The following is a 19,740-nucleotide window of genomic DNA, read 5'->3' as shown; positions in this document are numbered from 1 at the left end:
GCATAGCCTTGACTTTTTAAGTCCACAGCTAACTTCTCAGCTTGTCTCAGTCTGTGGGGTTGACAATGTTCTGCTGCTGGGACCAGGGGTGAATCTCAGCAGGGCCCGATGGGCTAAGCAAATTCTAAGATCCTGGGTGGTTTAATCCTTGGCATTTCAACAAAGGAACGTAACAATAAATGTGAACAGAATTAATTTTCTTTTTTTTTTTTTTTCTTTTTCTCGAGGCAGTGTTTCTCCGTGTAGCCCTGGCTGTCCTGGAACTCACTTTGTAGACCAGGCTGGCCTCGAACTCAGAAATCTGCCTGCCTCTGCCTCCCAAGTGCTGGGATTAAAGGCGTGCGCCACCACCGCCTGGCCCAGAATTAATCTTCATTTCACACACACCCGCCCTTGAAAAGACAGCGAGAATTACCCTTCCTTCCTTGGCCTATCTATATTAGCCTTCCTATGCAAGTTTGCTTGGCAGAATTTTCCGTACTTTAGTGAAGTTAGTCTATATTCATTCATTCATTCATTCATTCATTCATTCATATTCCCTCTTTCTCATTTGTGATGTGTTTGTGCATGTGTGGGGGCATGTAGTTGTGGGAGACCAGAGGAAGACATCGAGTGTCCTGTTTCCTCACCCTCCACCATGTTCCTTTGAGACTAGTTCTCCCTCTGAATTTGGAGTTAATCTGGTGGCCAGTAAATGCAGTGATTTCCTTGTGTCTGTACCCTATGATGCTGGAGTTAAGGCATGCTCGAGTCAGGTCCTCCAGCTTACACAGAAAACCTCTTACCTACTGAGGCATCTCTTTAAAACACACACACCATATAATATACGCGCACATAACATACAACACACGTGCATATTGAATATGCTTGACCCATAGCATAGGGACAATGGAGGTATGGCTTTGTTGAAGTCAGGGTGTCACTGTGGGGGTAGGCTTTGATACTCCTGGCGGCCTTCCAATCAAGAACTTCGTATGTTGAATTGGTTTTTGTTTTTTTGACAGGGTCTTGCTATGTAGCCATGGCTGTCCTGGAACTCTGTAGATCAGGCTGGCCTCAAACTCATAGAGATCCACATGTCTCTGCCTCCCAAGTGCTGAGATTGAAGGCTTGAACCACTATATGTGGTCTTCTATCTTTAAAAGTAAATTCAGAAAAACGTATATCCTCCTTTTCCTCCTTTCCCTTCTTCCCTTCCTCCGTTTCCCTGCACCATGCTATATGCACTATCCCTCTGAGCTACATCCCAAGCAGATGGCTTGTTTAAGGGTTTAGTGTGTTCACAAATACCAACATTAACTCCAAAAGGCCACAGGAAAAAAAAAGTTTGTACTTTCATTCTTCATGCTAAAGAGAAAAGGTTAAAACCCTTAAAGGGTTACGAACCAGGATGGACAAAATGGTTCAGTGGGTAGAAATGCTTGCTGCTAAGCCTAGTAATCTGAGTTCAGGCCCTAGAGTCCACACTGTGAAAGAGGAGAACTGATACCTGTAAGTTGTCCTCTGACTACACACATGCTGTGTGAACACACACACACACACACACACACACACAAAATAAATAAATATTAAATATAGGAAACCACAGGAAGCTGGGTGGTTGTGGCCCAGACCTTTAATCCTAGCACTAGGGAGATAGAGGCAGGTGGATCTCTGTGAGTTCCAGGACAGCCTAGTCTACAGAGCAAGTTCCAGGACAGCCAGGGTTACACAGAGAAACCCTGTCTCACCCCACCCCCCAAAAAGACACACACACACACACACACACACACACACACAATTTGAGGTGGGTAATTTTTCCTGTGTGTTTTTTCCTGCATGTTGGTGTGTGTATTGTGTGCATGTAGTGTCCTCAGAGGCATGAAGAGGGACCTAGATCTCCTGGAACTGGAGTTACAAATGGGTGTGAGTCTCCATGTGGGTGCTGGGAAAGGAACTCCCCAAAGTCTCCCCTGTTTTCTGAAACATGGGCTTCAGTGTATACCCCAGGCTGGCTTGTAACTTCTTCATCTAGCCCAGGCTGACCTCAAACTTAACAGTTCTCCCACTTTTTGGGGGAGGGAGAGCTAATATTGAGCCAGGGCCTTGGATATGCTGGCTCAGCACTTTGCTTGCTGCACTATATATACCCCCAGCCCTTTCCAATCACACTTCGGGATGCAATTAGAACTAGAGGAATGAAAACTTGGTCCCATATACTTTCTTTCAATGTTTTCCAATTTAGGAGACAAAAGCAGAAATGTAAAATAATCTGATATATTTATTTAGTTCTCATCAGTGGTAATCTTAAAATGGCAGCAATGACACGTGTGTACTGTCCCAAGTACAGACATAATTACCACACAGTAAAGCTAAGGCAAGCAGAAAGTCAAGTTTGGAGATCTAGACCAGCAAACTTCTCCACTCACTAGTCCGTGAATGCTTAAAGAGCTAATTGTAGGGGCTGCGGAGATGGCTCAGTGGTTGAGAGCACTGGTTGCTCTTGCAGAGGACCTGGGTCTGGTTCCCAGCACCCACATGGCCGCTCACTACCACCTGCAACTCCAGCTCCAGGTGATCCAGTGCTCTCTTCTGATACATGCAGGAAAAACATACATACACATAAATTAATTTTAAAAAAGAGAAACAATTGCAAGTGCTACACGACCTTCTGTAGTCTCTAGATATGATAACCAAATACTATGATAACCAATATAATATCATATTAAACCAATTAAACATAATATTAAACCAATTATGGTTTAAAAAGAACAAGACTGATAGAATCTTTCTTGCTCTCTCTCTCTCTCTTCAAGATCTGAAGTTGGCCTTCAACTCTTTTTTAATATATATTTTTTGTGGGTGGGGAGGCACATGTGTCATGACACACGTGGAGGTCAGAGGGTGTGGAAAGCTTCTGCGGCGCCCTAAAGGTGGAGCCTACTGCCTTAGCCCTCTTGGGGTAAACAAGTCCTTATTTGGTGAGGAGGCTGGGCTTGCCAGTAGCCTGATCTCTCATCATGGGTGTCAGCCTATGGTGGAGTGGAACGTAGTATGGGCTGATGGGCAGTCCACTGGAGGCTACTTAAGCTGCACTCGAGGGAGGCATGGGGGCACACCCTTGATGCTGTAACTGAAAGTCATTCCTGAGTAAAACGGTCGCTGGAAGGAACTGGTGTGCTAGTCTTTCTTCCCTGCTGGTCAGGGTGGTCGGGGCACAATTGGTGGCCCGTACGGGGAACTTCTCTGCGTGAGTTCCTGGAGTTCCAGAACCAGGGGCTGACAGGGCGATTGATGGGTAAGTGGCTGGTAAGTGGGGCCCATCAACAGACAAGGTCCTCGGAAGGAGGCAGCATATGTTAAGGTCCTCGGAAGGAGGCGAATAAAAGTGAAAGTAACGGCCGAAGGATTGTGCTCGTGCCAAGAGGGATCTTTTTCTTAGCTGTGGTTTTGATATGCCGCGAGCGTCGCCACTAAAATGGGTACCTCGCCGTCCTGCCCAGTGAAGGTAGCTCTTCATGAGCTTCTTGATAGTAAAGGCTTAAAATTTAAAGATCAAGCTTTGGCGCAATTTCTTAGCGAGGTGGAAGCGGTGGCTCCGTGGTTTGCAGTGTCAGGAAACCTGTCATTAGCCTGCTGGGATAAGTTAGGAAGGGATCTGGACCGAGCATGGGAGAAAGGTACTTTGCAGGACAAAAAGGGAAAGACTGGGGTGCGAGGGATCTGGAGGGTTATTTGCACCTGCTTGACTAGTGAGGAGTGTGTTCCTGATATGCAAGCGACAACGGAAGCATTAGAGCAAGTGAAAGAGATGCGGCCAGAGACTCGATGTACTAGCTCAAAACAGTCTAAAGAGAGAGAAAAGGGAGGAGTCTGCCAAGCGCTAGAGAAGACAACTGAAGCACTAGAACAGCTAAAAGAGGAGGAAGTCTCTGAGGGTGAATTAGAGAAACTAGAAATAGAAACGAAACTGGAAATAGAATCAACTGGACCAGGGCCGCCCTGGCCGCCTCCGTACGATCCTACTGGAGGTTCGGGAAGGAGTTTTTGTCCTGAGGCCTGGAGGGAGTTAAAAGCACAATGTTTTATGGTTGCTATTTGCATTAATGGCTTAAACTGCTTCTTTAAATTTCTTGCCTGGATTTATACGGGTTCAGCAAGTATGTTCTCAGAAGCTATACACTCATTATCTGATACTTGTAACCAGGGTTTGCTAGCACTGGACATCAGCAAGTCTATACAAACACCAGATTCTTCTTACCCATATGGCTTTTCAAATAAGCACTATATTTCTTCATTGATTAGTGGTGTTGGTATTTTCATGATGGGTGCAGGACTCTCTTGGTATCATGGAGTCATGGGATTGCTTCATCCTCAACCAATGGAATCCCTCCTATGGGCATATTGTATTTTAGCAGGATCTTTGGTGTCTGAAGGAGCAACACTTCTTGTTGCCATAAGTGAACTTCGCAGGAGCGCTCAGACCAAGGACACGTCATTTTATAAGTATGTCATGGAAAGACGTGATCTGAGTACAAATATTATTCTGTTGGGGGACGCTACAGCTGTTTTAGGAGTGATAATTGCAGCTACCTGCATGGGCCTTACCTCTATAACAGGCAATCCATTGTATGACAGCCTGGGTTCTTTGGGTGTGGGCATCTTACTAGGCGTGGTCTCGGCATTTCTCATCTATACTAGCACAGAAACACTCCTAGGACGATCTGCAGCTGATTGACATGCTCACCCTGAGCCAGTAGAAAAGGGTTTGATATTCTAACAGGAAAATGGCATGGTCCAGACCCAGTGTTGGTGTGGGCGAGGGGTTCTGTTTGTGTGTTCCCGCAGGACCAACATGACCCTATCTGGGTGCCGGAGAGGATGTCACGAAGATGCTCCATGTCTGGTTCTCCTTCTCCTGATGGCGAGATGGAGACAAGATGGGGGAATCCTATCGGTATTTCCGATCTGATGCCCATAAGGCATGATGCTCAAGTGTTTCCACGATTCTTTAGTAGTAATGCTAGTATGGAAGTTCCTTTTTTGTCTAAAGATGATGAGATAGTTATTAGTGAAAATAGGAGTTTCAATTTGCTAGGAACCTTGTGTTTTCAGGTAATTAAGAATATTAGTGATATTAATGTGTAATCAAACAGCTGCCACATTATCATTGGCAGATGGCTTGACGTCGTGGATCCTGCAAGCAGTTCATCATCTGAAGGAGTGGGCGGGAATAGGAGTGTTAGTAGTTGCCCTAATGGTTGTCTGTCTGCTCTGATTGTTTTGTCTCTGTCGTATGGCTAGATCTCAAAGACAAGAGAGAGCCCTGGTGGTGCATGCCTTTCAAGCCATTGAGGCTGGTGTCTCACCTCAAGCTTGGCTGATGGCTTTGAAGCAGTAACTCTCTATAACCCCTTATATTCAGGATTGGACAGCTCTTGTACCCCTGGAGACTTGTGATCTCACTGCACATGGGATGGGTGTCCTACCTGTTTATGTAGACCTCAGCTCTTGCACCTGGTGGGTTTGACCCATTGCACCCAGTAGAGTGAGTGTTCTAGTCTTAGCTGCTTGCTTTCGATCGTGAGCTCCTACGGAATGGAGCCCGCTTGATCAAGCAATGCTTGCTTCTGTATAAAAAGGGGGGAGATGTGGAAAGCTTCTGCCGCGCCCTAAAGGTGGTGCCTACTGCCTTAGCCCTCTTGGGGTAAACAAGTCCTTATTTGGTGAGGAGGCTGGGCTTGCCAGTAGCCTGATCTCTCATCATGGGTGTCAGCCTATGGTGGAGTGGAATGTAGTATGGGCTGATGGGCAGTCCACTGGAGGCTACTTAAGCTGCACTCGAGGGAGGCATGGGGGCACACCCTTGATGCTGTAACTGAAAGTCATTCCTGAGTAAAACTGTTGCTGGAAGGAACTGGTGTGCTAGTCTTTCTTCCCTGCTGGCCAGGGTGGTTGGCGCGGCACAAGAGGATAAACGTTTGGGAGCTGTCCTCTCTGTTCACTACGGTCCAGTAGATTGAACTCAGGTCAACAGGTTTGGCACTGAGAGCCTTTACCTACGAAGCCGCCTCGTCCTCACCTCCCAAGTGCAGGGGTTACAGGCATGCGACACCACATCTAGCTCATTTCAACTGTCTTTATATTGTCAACGTTTTTAACAGTTGGGAGAACAATGGAACACAAAGAATGAAAAGTTTTGAGAAAACTGTGATGTTCTTCTGTCTCCTTCTAGACTCGGTGTGACTTGTACAGAACAGAGGTAGAGTACTGGTAGAAACTTGGCACAAGCACCTGGGGGAACAATCTTAGCTCACATGTATCTGCAGCTGGCAACTTGCCACTCATGTTAGTGCGCCGTGTCCGGTCCGGTGTACTGTCCTCTTCATGTGGATCGCTTTTGCAGAAAAAGTAGTTAACCCTGGGTTGCGTCTGGAGATGCGCTCCTGGTGAAAGGCACCTGTTAAGGTGAGAGGTCCTGCATTCAGTTCCTAGCACCGCTGATACAAGAGGCTCTGGTGCTTGGGAGGCTGAAGCAAAAGAATTTCTTGTTCCTGGGAGTTCAAGGTCAGCCTAAGCAAGGCAGGGAGACCCTGTCTTAGAAAAACAAAGCAAAATAGAAGCCAATGCTTCTATTTCCTGCAGTTGGGTTGAATAATTAACTGTACTTTTCCTTCACGTTGTCAATCTTCTTGAAAACCAGCACTGAATTTGTTAATGAGAATGATCTTGGGGGCTGGAGAGATGGCTTATCAGTTAAGAGCACTGGCTGAGTTTAATCTGCTGGATCTGCAGAGTGAACAGAGAGAACAGCTCTCAAATGTTTGTCCTCTGACCTCCACATGTACCTCCCCACCCCCACAAAAATATATATATTAAAAAAAAGAGTTCAAGGCCAGCCTCAGATCTTGTTGAGAGAGGTAGGGGCTGGGGGCTGGGGTGGAGGGAAAGGAAGATTCTATCGATCTTGTAATTCTTTTTAAACCATAATTGGTTTAATATTATGTTTAATTGGTTTAATATGATATTATATTGGTTATTACAGAATTGGTTGTCATATCTAGAGATTATGGAAGGCTGTGTAGCACTTGCAATTGATTCTCTCTCTCTCTCTTTTGTTTTTTTTCGAGACAGGGTTTCTCTGTGTAACCCTGGCTGTCCTGGACTCACTCTGTAGGCCAGGCTGGCCTGGAACTCAGAAATCCGCCTGCCTCTGCCTCCCAAGTGCTGGGATTAAAGGCATGCGCCACCACTGCCTGGCAGTCTTTTTCTCTTTTTTAAAATTAATTTATGTGTATGTATGTTTTTCCTGCATGTATCAGAAGAGAGCACTGGATCACCTGGAGCTGGAGTTGCAGGTGGTAGTGAGCGGCCATGTGGGTGCTGGGAACCAGACCCAGGTCCTCTGCAAGAGCAGCCAGTGCTCTTAATCACTGAACCATCTCTCCAGCCCCTACAATTAGCTCTTTAAGCATTCACGGACTAATGAGTGGAGAAGTTTGCTGGTCTAGATCTCCAAACTTGACTTTCTGAGTCTAGAGGCCTCAGGTTCAATTCCCAGCGCCCACACGGTGGCTAACAAGTGTCTGTAATCCCAGTTCAAAGAGATCCAAGGCCCTGAACACATAACACAGACATACATTCAGGCAAAACACTCATACACACACACACACACACATAAAAATGATATTTTGACATCCCATATCATGCTAATGACTATGAATTTATATTTTATAAATCAACCGGAGGACATTTAAGCTACTTTTGTGGACAGGCATAGACATACACCTTAATCCTAGAACTTGAGATGTAGAGTCAGGAGAATCAAAAGTTCAAGGCCAGCTTAGCCTGTGTGAAAACTTGTCTCAAAACAAGTGCCATCAGACAGAAAACCTGGTAAGATCGAGTGGATTTAGGAACCCTAGCAATTCTCATAATCGAGAATGGTAGGTGTTTAAATCTACTCCCAACTGGGTTCCTGTCCTAGAACAGGTGACCACAATACCCCAACCAAGGAGAGGCCTGTGACAAGCAGTCACTTACGGACAACACTTGAAGCCCTTCCACATGCAGATGAGGCGTTCCTAACATCTCAGACTAAGCCAATTGAAAGTATCTGCCTTTAGACCCCAACCTACCCCAAGATGTTTATAAGGTCCTATCCACAAGGAATAAAGTACACGAGTTATTTCACCAAAGATTGTCTGAGAGTGTCTGTCTTACTGAGCTGAAGCACTCTACGGAAGAGTATTCTCTCCTGCCGCTTTCATTGCTGGAAGCTACTCAAGCCTACCACAGCCACTTCCTGCTCTGGTGGCCCTGACCTTGGCTTCTAGTAGCCTGCTACGTCCTGCTGCCTGGGGCGACGGTGGCTGGTGGCCTGTGGCCCAGGAAGACTCCCTCTGGGAGCCCTGCAACTCTTTGGCTGCTCCAGCTGGGCCAGAGCCCTGCAGATCCCCTCAGATAGCGCCTAGTATACATACTGGCAAAACACCATGACCCAAAGGCATCTTGGGAAGGAAAGGGTTTATGTGGCTTACACTTCCATATCACAGTTCATCATCAAAGGAAGTCAGGACAGGAATTCAAGCAGTGTAGGAACCTGGAGGCAGGAGCTGATGCAGAGGCCACGGAGGAGTGCCGCTTACTGGTTTGCTGCACATGGTTTGCTCAGCCTGCTTTCTTAAAAGAACCCAGGACCACCAGTCCAGGGATGGCATCACCCACAATGGACTAGGCCCTCTCCCATCAATCACTAATCAAGAAGATGGTCTACAGGCTTGCCCACAGCCTGATCTTATGGAAGCATTTTCTCAGTTGAAGTTCCCTTCCTCTCTGATGACTTTAACTTGTGTAAAATTGACATAAAACTATCCAGCACTGATTTGTCTCTCAGAAGTCCAAAGAACAATATTGCATTGTTTGTAATCCATATTCTTGCCACTTAAAGTCCCTGTAAACCTCTGTGATCACAAACAAAAATATATACAATTATTATGATTGTTTTTAAAAAGTCGTTTGTGGCCGGGCGGTGGTGTCGCATGCCTTTAATCCCAGCACTTGGGAGGCAGAGACAGGCGGATTTCTGAGTTTGAGGTCAGCCTGGTCTACAGAGTGAGTTTCAGGACAGCCAGGGCTACACAGAGAAACCCTGTCTCGGAAAAAAACAAAAAACAAAAAACAAAATAAAAAGTCTTTTGTGGTTCTGGGGATGTACAGTAGTTTATATAAGAAGTGTCCCTCATAGGTTCTGATATTTGACTACTTGGTCCCTGTTGGTGGTGACATTTAGAGAGGTTTAGGAAGCAGTATGTCACTGGAGGAGGGCCCAGAGAGGTTAAATCTTGTTTGCTCTCTCTGCTTTTTGCTTGTGTTTGAAGATGTGAGCTCTCAGCTTCCTGTTCCTGCCGTACTCCACCTCCCCCACCATAATGGACTTTTATTCCTCTAAAACCATAAGCAAGAATAAATTCTTCTTCTGCAAGCTGCTTTTATGATGTTTTTATATCCGCAGTGTAAAACATCCGCAGGGTAGAACATGGGGCTTCAAGAATCCTGGGCAAGCACTCAACTGCTAAACTATATTTTATAGTTCCATGGACTGCTTCTAAGAGGGTCCCATGATGTAAGCAACTTTTTAATCAGTGAACAAGACATCAGTCCTGGTTGCCTCCAGAAAGCTCTTTCAATGAAGGAGTGAACAAAATACTTTTCTGACATTCACAACACTTGACAATCCGGCTGATGTTCCAGTAAGTGGCTGGTCTATGCAGAGCCATCCTTCATTGTGAGCACTCTGCAGAACAAGCCTGTCACCCTGCAGGGCCGCTCCTCTGTGCACTCACCCAGGACTTGCCCCTTCATCACCTCCACCGGGCTCTGTCTGGTTGGTTGTTTTTGGCTTTCCCTACATTTTAATGTATAATGTACTTTCTTCTTGCCAAATTATGCAAAGGAACCAAAAGGTCTAACAGGACCAGGATCCTCTTAATGGAAAGAAACTTGAGAAAATAAAAGGGAAGTTGAAAAAAATAGAAATGAAAAATTAGAAAAAAAAAAACAAAATAGAATTGGGAGAAAACTCAGAAAGATTTCACTCAGAGTGTCCAAGAGTGAGCTTTCAGGATAAGCATGGTGACACACATGCCTACACGTTCATCACTCGGGAAGCTGACCACCTTGATTCTGAGGCTAGCCTGGTCGATCTACACAGCCAATACCAGGCCAGCCAGTTCTACCCAACAAGACTCAAACCAAACCAAACCGACAAGATGGCTCAGGGGCTAAAATCACTTGCTGCATAAATCTGATGACCTAGTTTTGGTCTCCAGAACTCACGTAAGGTGGAAGGAAAGTACGACTCCCCAGCATTGCCTTCTGACCTCTGCATATGCACCATGATACCCCCTACTCTAAGCCCCATACACATACCCTGTGTGCACGCATATCCATGCACACACAACCTGCAGCTACTATTACCACTACTGATGATGATGATAGCAATTAATTTTTTAATTTCCGGAGATAAAGAAAATACAATTTTCTAGATGGTTGGTGCATAGCCTAACTAAAAGTTAAGTTCGAACATATCTTTATACCCTCTAGAAAGTCATGAAAAAGTTTCCATGTACTTGTAAGGAACCCCTACCAAATTCTTCTCTGATCATCAGTGGGAAATTGATTTTAAATAGCTTCTGAATCCCTTTGAGAAAAAAAAATCTACATATATTCTTTCCAATCATTCAGCTGCATTAGAACATCAGAGATCTTTGGCATAGTAAAAAGTAGTACTTTGTTTGTTTGTTTTGTGACAAGGTCTCATGTAGCCCAAGTTGGCCTCCACATCTCTATGTATTAAAAGATGACTTTGAACTCTTGATCCTCCTGCCTCCACTCTCACAAGTGCTGGTTGATAAGGTGGTGGGCTTCATGCATGCTATGAACCCTATCCACTGAGCAATACTGTCTAGACCAGTGAAGTGCATTTTGACTTTTTAAGTGTTAAACATTTTAGGAAAAGCTTTAATTTTGTTCTACAAAGTCTGCCAAATTTTGTCTAAAGCAAAGCAAATCATCTAGCAGAATAAAATTAGAGGCCACTGACAGGTCTTTTTTCACGAGACCTATTACAAGTAGATAATTGTGTCCAAAAATTAAACTCATAGCAGTAATAACTGAAAATGGACCAACCAAGTAACTCTAACTCATCAGAAACAAAATCCAGAGAGCTCTGCTTTATGGATTGTGCATACAAAAACCCCAAAAGTACCACCAACGTGAGTTCTCTGATTACATAATATTTTGGAAGATTACTGAGGTTGGAGATTAAAGGTAGTCAGTTATTAATTCAAACACCCTTGTGATATCCTGAAGTCTGCGGCAGGGAGATCACAATTCACTAATAGAAAACACAGACAGAAACATTTTAAAAGAAAATTTAGAATAACTGAAAACAGCCATGGATATACTAGTAACCTACACTAGATGGAAATACTTGATAGCATGACAGTGGTCATTAGATGAGAACGAGATGAGACACGATGGGGAGGGGCTTAACCCTTGAAACCTTATGACTTCCATGTACTTCAATTGGCAAGTTTTTGGGTAAGTATTGTGTTTTGAGGAATTGTTCTAGGCAGTAAGCCAGGACAGGAAATCAAAGATTAAGGAAGACTGGAGTCAGTGCTGACAGGCTCAGGCACAGAAAGGCAGAAAGGAAGGAGAAGGAAGGCAGTGGAGACTGGGACCAACTTAGGATAGGTCCTTCTAGAATGGGCAGCTGGAGACACATGGGCATGCGGTGGTGGGATTTTAAAAACTTGTTAAGTGGCAATTGACACTGTGTGATTTTGAAACTTCCATCAAATAGTTTAGTAGGAAAAGGACAACATAAGACAGAGGAGACTTGAAGTATGCCTCTACAGTATCAGAGTGGGGAAACATTAACATTAATGTAATACATGTTTCATGATCTGCATAAAGTCATTTATCTGTGCAGAAGAAATCCAGTGCAGAAGGTGCAGACACCTCCACGATGGCATCAGGAAACTGGGATTCCTGACAGTCACATCTCTGAGTAGCAAAACGTGTCCCAATACAAACACATCAAACAAACAGGTAAACAAACGTCCCTAGCACAGCTGAGCACCTGGTTTTGATTGATCCCTAGGACACAGTATTAAAAAACTCCCAACAGAGATGCTTCTGCCACAGTCACCTTAAGAAGTTCAATATTTGTGCTTTCTGAATAGTTGAGATGTTCGACATTTAACATTCATTATTTTTAAATCAGAAATACTGTTTTGAAGTGTGATGGTTAGAATGTAGTCTGTATCACACATAACTCTGGCATGGAGAAGCAGACCTAGGCAGCCTTAGCTTTCACAGTTGCTCATCCCTGAGTGGTTTTTGTCTCAGCCCAGGCTTCCTACAGACCTGGAAGTCTATGTGCTTTGTTCTCTTGGAAGACCCTGTGTAGATATATGTATCTGAGGATGGACTAGCTTTCCCTTTTCATGGTCTAGACTCTTCTGAAACACTGAGTACTATGGCTGGGAAATTCCTTCTGGGTCTGTCCTGTTGGGTTTCCTTTCTTCTGCTTTAATAGCCATTTGCTCACTTTCTAGTATTTTATTGATTGCCTTTAAGTCCCCCCACCCTCCAACCCCCAAGACCAGACCTTGCTATGTTTAGCCCAGAATGGCCTGGAATCCTCCATCCTCTTGCCCCAGTCTCTGGGGGGTAGATTAGGGGAGTGAAGCGCAGAGTTGGCCCATTTTCTTGCCGTTATGCTTCTCAAACAGTACTAGGACTGGCTAGTCACTGAGTGACGTCTAGTTACTCTGCTCTTCAATTCTGCATAGGCTGTTCTGCATGCCGTCTTCTGACTTCCTGGGTGAGTTGCTCTTGTGCAGTCAGGCCTTGTTCAGATTCATCCAAACATTTACTGATTTATTCATCTTGTGTCTGCTCTTGAGTTCCATGTCTAAGAAGCTTCTCCCAGAAACCCCTGCTCAAGCTTCCCTTGCTGGCAAGCTCTTTGGTGCACCTGGAACACCCACCGTGCATTCGCTTCTACCATGGCCGGGCAACTTTGTTGGCAGTCGTTTTTCCCTCATACTTTGGAGACAGCATTTCATTACTTTCTGCCTTTTATTGTTGCTTTTGCAGTCTCTCTAGCTTTCTTTGTAGGCAAATCATTCCCTTTTGCCCTCTTTGATGGTTGGAAATTGCTTATGACATGTTAACACATGGACTTGATTTGATTTCTTCTGTTTGGAGCTCAATGTGCATCTGGACTGTTCTAGGATAATCTCCCTTTCTGGGAGCTTTCCATCAGGACGGCCCTGGGCTGAGAAATGTGTATATATGTTTACTTTAGTTGGAATCCTGGGCCTACCGTTAGCCCAGAAGCGTGTGTCGTGTTAATGTTTGAGTGGGACTCACTGCAAATAACACACAGAATAATACAATAAGCCTCAAACTCGTATGAGGAGTTCGTAGTGAGGAACTCCAGATGTTGACATTGTTAGAAAGTGCTGGGGATCCAGTCCAGGAGTTTGTACATGACAGGAAAGTTCTCTACCATTGAGACATACCCCCAACCGGCCATGACAAAGGTTATGCTAACTCCTGTGAAGCAAGAAATTACAGGAGGCGTATTAGTTTAGAGCAGGCCCCAGCACTGCGCACTGGCAGATCAAACTAAAAACCAAAGTAGTGTCACATTAAAGTCCCGGATCACCAAACCAAACAACACATTGTTTTCTGACTTTCTGAGAAATTAGGAAAGAGAGAGGTCACCCAACTTTCCATGCAGAGGAGTTTCAACTGACATGACAGGAGACGTTCTTCTGCCCCCAAATGTAAACTGACATCAACGAGTTATTGTTTTAAATTATTGTTCTGTTCCCTGCCCACATAAGGAGATTAACTTTGAAGTAGCTAACCCACCCTTTGTTTTCTACTCCTGCTTCCTCAGCTCACTGAACAGTTATTTTATAGGATGATGCTATGGTGGTTTGAATAGGCTCATATATTTGAATGTTTGATTCCCAGCTGGTGGACTGGTTAGGAAGGTTAGGGGTTATGGCTTTACTGCAAGAGGTGTGTCATGGGGTGGGTGGGCTTTGAGCCCATGGCAGGCCTAGTCTTGCTAGCTGCCTTGCGCATCAGATGTGAGTTCTCAGCTACTGCTCCAGTGTCATGCCTGGCTGCCGCCATGCTCTCTGCCATGACAGTTGGATTAACCCTCAGAAACTACAAATGGCCACTCAATAAAATGCTTTCTTTTATGAGTTGCCTTGGTCATGGTGTTTCTCCACAGCAAGAGATCAGTGGCCACAACAGGTATGTTTCCCATTCTAGGACAGCAAATGAGGCCAGTGGAGATCTGATATATAAATTTGGTTTATTTCTATCCTGTGACACCCAATTGTTCTGGAAATGAGGGTGCATACAGCTCTTCCACCCTCTTTTTTCCTTCTCTGCATCTTTTAGATCAGAAAAAAAATTTCCCATCTGGGATATGGGCAAGTGTCCCAACCTGGTTGGCATTTCCCATCACAGATTTTATGGATGAAATATTTTACACCAGTAACAGCTGTATCTTTTTAAGAATTGTTGTGGCTGGGCAGTGGTGGCGCATGCCCTTTAATCCCAGCACTTGGGAGGCAGAGGCAGGCAGATTTCTGAGTTAGAGGCCAGCCTGGTCTACAGAGTGAGTTCCAGAACAGTCAGGGCTGCACAGAGAAACCCTGTCTTGAAAAACAAACAAACAAACAAACAACAAAAAAACAAAAACAAAAAAAGAATTGGTGATGCACCCAAGGATTAGCCACAGGCAGAAACCTATCAGCCCCATGAACAGGAGAGGGGAATTGTGTATGACACTGTTATCTTAACAGTCTCTAGAATAACCAAAGACAAAACTCTTTGTCTGTGAGGGGAATTTCTTAGATTAGTTGAGGAGAGGTGGGAAGAAGACCCACCTAACACCGTTCCAGAGGCTGGGATCCATTGGTCTCTGCTTCCTGAATGCTAATGCCATGTGACCAGCTGCCTCAGGCTTCTACATTATCGGTGCTCCCCTACAATGAAGGGCCTCATCCTCAAGCTGTGAACCACAATAAATCTTTTTTAAGGTGCTTTTTTTTTTTTTTTTTTTTTTTTTGAGTACTTTTAATACAGCAATGTGTGAAGTAGTTTGGGGCTTTTCTAATACCTGAATCTTTTGCTGTAAGCTTGGATTTCTGTGTAAGTTTAAATTACATGCCCCATGTTGGACACCAAATATAACATATAATCAGGGGACTTTTTTTATAACCCCTTTTATCTCCATTACCCCTTTTATCTCCATAATAAATGACATGGAGATATGGTGTCTTAGCCAGGGTTTCCATTCCTGCACAAACATCATGACCAAGAAGCAAGTTGGGGAAGAAAGGGTTTATTCAGCTTACACTTCCACATTGCTGTTCATCACCAAAGGAAGTCAGGACTGGAACTCAAGCAGGTCAGGAAGTAGGAGCTGATGCAGAGGCCATGGAGGGGGATGTTACTTACTGGCTTGCTTCCCCTGCCTTGCTCAGCTTGCTTTTTTGTTGTTGTTGTTTGTTTTTTGAGACAGGGTTTCTCTGTGTAGCCCTGGTTGTCCTGGAACTCACCACTGCCCAGCATCAGCTTGCTTTCTTATAGCACCCAAGACCACCAGCCCAGGGATAGCACCACCCACAATGGGCCCTCCCACCCTTGGTCACTAATTGAGAAAATGCCTTGCAGCTGGATCTCATGGAGGCATTTCCTCAAGGGAAGCTCCTTTCTCTGTGATAACTCCAGTTTGTGTCAAGTTGACATACAAAACCAGCCACTATGGTTGTAAACATACAAGCTGGTATGTTTACTGAAAGGTTTAAGCACTATAACTAGGCAGACATCAAATATTTTAACCCTCTATAGCTGCCTAACTCCAGCCACGTGCCCCTGGCGAATCTCCTTATGGATCTCTTCCTCTGTGCCCCTCTCTTTCTCTTCAGGTGTAGAAGTTCCACCTTCTCCTCACCTACCCAGTTAAAGGCTTAATCAGATCTTTATTGACCAATCAGGAGATGATGGAGAACAATGTTTTACAAAAATACTGAGTCTGGAAATGCTTCATAATAATGACAACAGCAATGTCTCCACTGCAACTTGATCTCTGGGCACAGTAATCAGCATCTTGAATACACAGTGCACAAAATCATCATCCAACACACATAAGGGAGAGCCACGCGGGGATCATTAATGGAGCCTGGAGGGGCCATAGCTGTAGTTTTTTGCAATCCTTGTACCACCAGATTCTTTTAATTCTACCCCAACCCCCATCACCACACACAGAGCAGTAACTGTCAAGAGAGTCATCTTCTCAGTAGAAAAGGGAGTGAAATCAATTTGCAGAGACAGACTATCCAGGATGGAAGGGCACTCGCCATGGGTTAAAGGATATGTGCAAGGTTAGTAGGGGACAAGGCAAAACCAAAACGCCAGCATCCTTGACTCTCTCCTCATCTCTCACAGTCTTGCATTCACACTGCTTCTGCTAAGATTTTTCACACCCTTGTTAGGTCTTAATGATGGCCGCGGAAAAGCCACTGGGTTGACAGATTGTCTTCAGAGTACATAAGTGCTTTCTCCACTCCTATATACCGTCTAGATATGCTCCTCGTTGAAAAAGGTCAAAAATCAAGCCTGTATCCTGCCAGTTTGTTCAGCACCATCCAAGGGGCACTGACCAGTAGGAGTCACATGGGACAAAATCAGAGGAATCTAGAATTGAAGCACTCTTGCCATTTTAGGGATGGAATCTTTTGATGATTTGTTTTGTTGACTTGACACAATGCAGAATCACCTAAGAGGGAAGTCTAAATGAAGGATTATCAGGATCAGGTTGGCTTGTAGGCATGTTTGTGGGATGCTGTCTTGATTACATTAACTGAAGTTGGGAGATCTGTCCACTTCCAGTGGCAGCATTCCTTAGAACGGGGCTCTCGGACTGAGAGAAGGAGGTGGGCAGAGTATAAACTTGCAAGCATTTTTTTTTTCCCTATTTCTATTTTTCTTTAATTATTTTTTTTCAAGACAGGGTCTTACTATGTAGCTCTGGCTATCCTGTAACTCATCATGTAGACCAGGCTGGCCTTGAACTCAGTCTCTGCCTGCCTCTACCTCCCAAGTGCTGGGATTAAAGGTGGGTACCATTTCTGGCATGTTTCTGTTCTTGACTGTGGATGTGACTCCAAGTTCCTGCCACCATAACTTTCTCAAATGATGAACTGTAAGCGGGAACTACTGTAAGCCAAATAAACTTTCTCTCGTTACTTTTGTTAGGGTGTTTTATCATAGCAAAGGGGGAAATACACGATAAAAATCACGTCAGCAGGCCACCAGTGCCTACTCTGCTCTCTGGGTTTAGCCTCTTGGGTTTACATGTAATTGCTGAAGAAAAGACAGTATACAGAAAACGAAGAAATGAAGGGCTGATATGTGTGTAGCCCTTTCCTCATTGAAATTACAAAATATCCACTGTGAATGATGGCACACACTTTTAATCCCAATACTCAAAAGAGGCAGAGGCAGAGGCAGGTGGATCTCTGTGACTATGAGGCCAACCTGGTCTACATACAGTTCCAGGACAGTTAGGGTTACATAACGGAGACACTGTCCAAACAAACAATCAACAATAAAATGAAATTTTGAAATGCTGATTTCCTTACACTTGAGACCTTGAATTCAGTCAAAGGAGGGCAGGAGCCAAACTTTATTCATTTGTTGACTTGACAGCCCAGGCCCTGCTGCACTCTCCTCCTTGGGGGTGACATCATAATGACTGGTATCATCTGTGTGTGCTCAGGGCTCACAAACAAGGCTAGGCCATAGTTCCTTACAGAGTATAGAAGATCTATTTTCTAGTCTGTAGGAACAGCCACTAATTAAAGCATTTGGTGCTATTTGTGAACCTACTATTTTTGGCTTTTAGGTCATTTCCCATCTGTAACCCTTGTCACCCACTTCTAATCATAAAGTACAAGGTCAGCATATCTGCTCTTGTCATTTCTCATCTAGTTATAAATATAACATACCCATTCTGGTAGTTCCAGGAACCAGGAAAATCCTAAGTGGCTCTGGCCACAGTAATGGATGCAGGTTCTTACACATAAGTCAAACCATCTGCTGAATAAGGAAATTAATATCATCTAAGTGTTCTGTGGCAAGACTTTTCCTGGGGAGACGCAACACACACACACACACACACACACACACACACACACACGCACACGCACACGCACACACACACACGCAGACACATCTATTTGCCTCAAGGAGCTCAAAACAAATCAAAGTATGGCTACCGCTAAAGTCCAACGTGGTGAACCAATGAATTTTACTGGGGTTACTTACTGGAGTATGGGTGAGGAATTACTTACAGAAGCAGAAACGACTCAAAGACAGCTGCACCACCACAGCCCACCACAGCCTGGGTGACAGCTCACAAAAGCTGGGAACACTTCACAGCTAGCAGACAGTTCAACAGGTTGCAGTGTCCTTTCCAGGTGATTTACTTGGTATAAACGTCTTCCAAGAGGCTCAGCTGGTTTTTGCTTCTTCTAGGCAGCTAGTCTGGTCTCAGAATCTTCTTTGCAGCTTGGCTTGTCTGAGGAGGGAGAGACCTAATGAATCTGGTCAGTTTCAGGGACTTTTTTTTTTTTTTTTTAACTTTCTGTCTTTAAGCCTTCCTTGCAAGATAGAATGTTTCAATCTTGAGGTAACTAACTAATACATAACACCAAAGATAAGGGTATGTTGATAATATGGCTGAGGGTTTTAAATGTTAAGTAATAACCCATAGGTGCTGTTGAAAATTAAATTGGTACATGAAGATATAATGTTACATATTTAATTATAAGATATCTAATGGCTGGGCAGTGGTGGCGCACGCCTTTAATCTTTAATCCCAGCATTTGGGAGGCAGAGGCAGGTGTATTTCTGAGTTCGAGGCTAGCCTGGTCTACAGAGTGAGTTCCAGGACAGCCAGGGCTACACAGAGAAACCCTGTCTCAAAAAAACAAAAACAAAAACAAAAACAAAAACAAAAACAAAATCTAATGTACATGTTTACCTAGATATATAGATATTTTGTCTTTCTGAAATAAACCTAAGATTTAGAATTAGAAGATTTGCCTGACAGTCAGTTTGTTGTGTGTGCTTGAAAAATACTCACTCTCCGATATTGTTTCTTATTGTCTGTAAAGTGGAAGTGGTAATGTTGTTATTTACTTCACATACATATGAGGATCGTTACAAATGTTTTGTTGGTTAATTAGTCTCCCTCCCTCCCTCCCTCCTTTCCTTCCTCCCTCCCTCCCTCCTTCCCTCCCTTCCTTCCTTTTTCTTTTGAGATAGGTGATCAAGTGATTTAGGTTGACCTCAAACTGCTAAGAATGGCCTTGAGCTCCTGTTGCTTCCGGCTCTACCTCCTGAGAGCTGAGATTATAGGGATGAGCCAACACAGTTGGCTTGAAAAGCTTCGATGTTGTGAAGTACGATTCAGAAGTTGATCTTTTATTATCAGGTAATTGGTACACAGTGATCAATGGGCAGCCCATTCACAACGTGAACACTACTACCCAAGGAGTGATAACAAGTTAAAAACATACACCTTTCAGAAAGGGCGTCAATGTGGGCTTTGGGCATACACAGTTGTTAAAGCTATGACCCATTCAAAGG

The 19,740-nt window shown here is 44.3% G+C and overlaps 1 long non-coding RNA gene across 1 annotated transcript in view; it reads right to left on the bottom strand.

The window, feature by feature from the left end:
* Positions 1 to 2,175: 2,175 nt before the first annotated feature.
* The window catches only part of LOC143434055 (uncharacterized), a 36,489-nt gene continuing 18,924 nt past the window's right edge, over positions 2,176 to 19,740 (bottom strand). Inside the window, exons 2-4 of the long non-coding RNA XR_013103235.1 lie at positions 18,441 to 18,667; positions 4,241 to 6,768; positions 2,176 to 2,571 (exon numbers count right to left, since the gene is read on the bottom strand). This is a non-coding gene — a long non-coding RNA (uncharacterized LOC143434055). The remainder of the gene's footprint in view (positions 2,572 to 4,240; positions 6,769 to 18,440; positions 18,668 to 19,740) is intronic.

The sequence above is a fragment of the Arvicanthis niloticus genome, chromosome 13, assembly GCF_011762505.2.
Source record: "Arvicanthis niloticus isolate mArvNil1 chromosome 13, mArvNil1.pat.X, whole genome shotgun sequence".
NCBI classification, from domain to species: domain Eukaryota; kingdom Metazoa; phylum Chordata; class Mammalia; order Rodentia; family Muridae; genus Arvicanthis; species Arvicanthis niloticus.
This window is presented reverse-complemented; position numbering and strand designations above follow the sequence as displayed.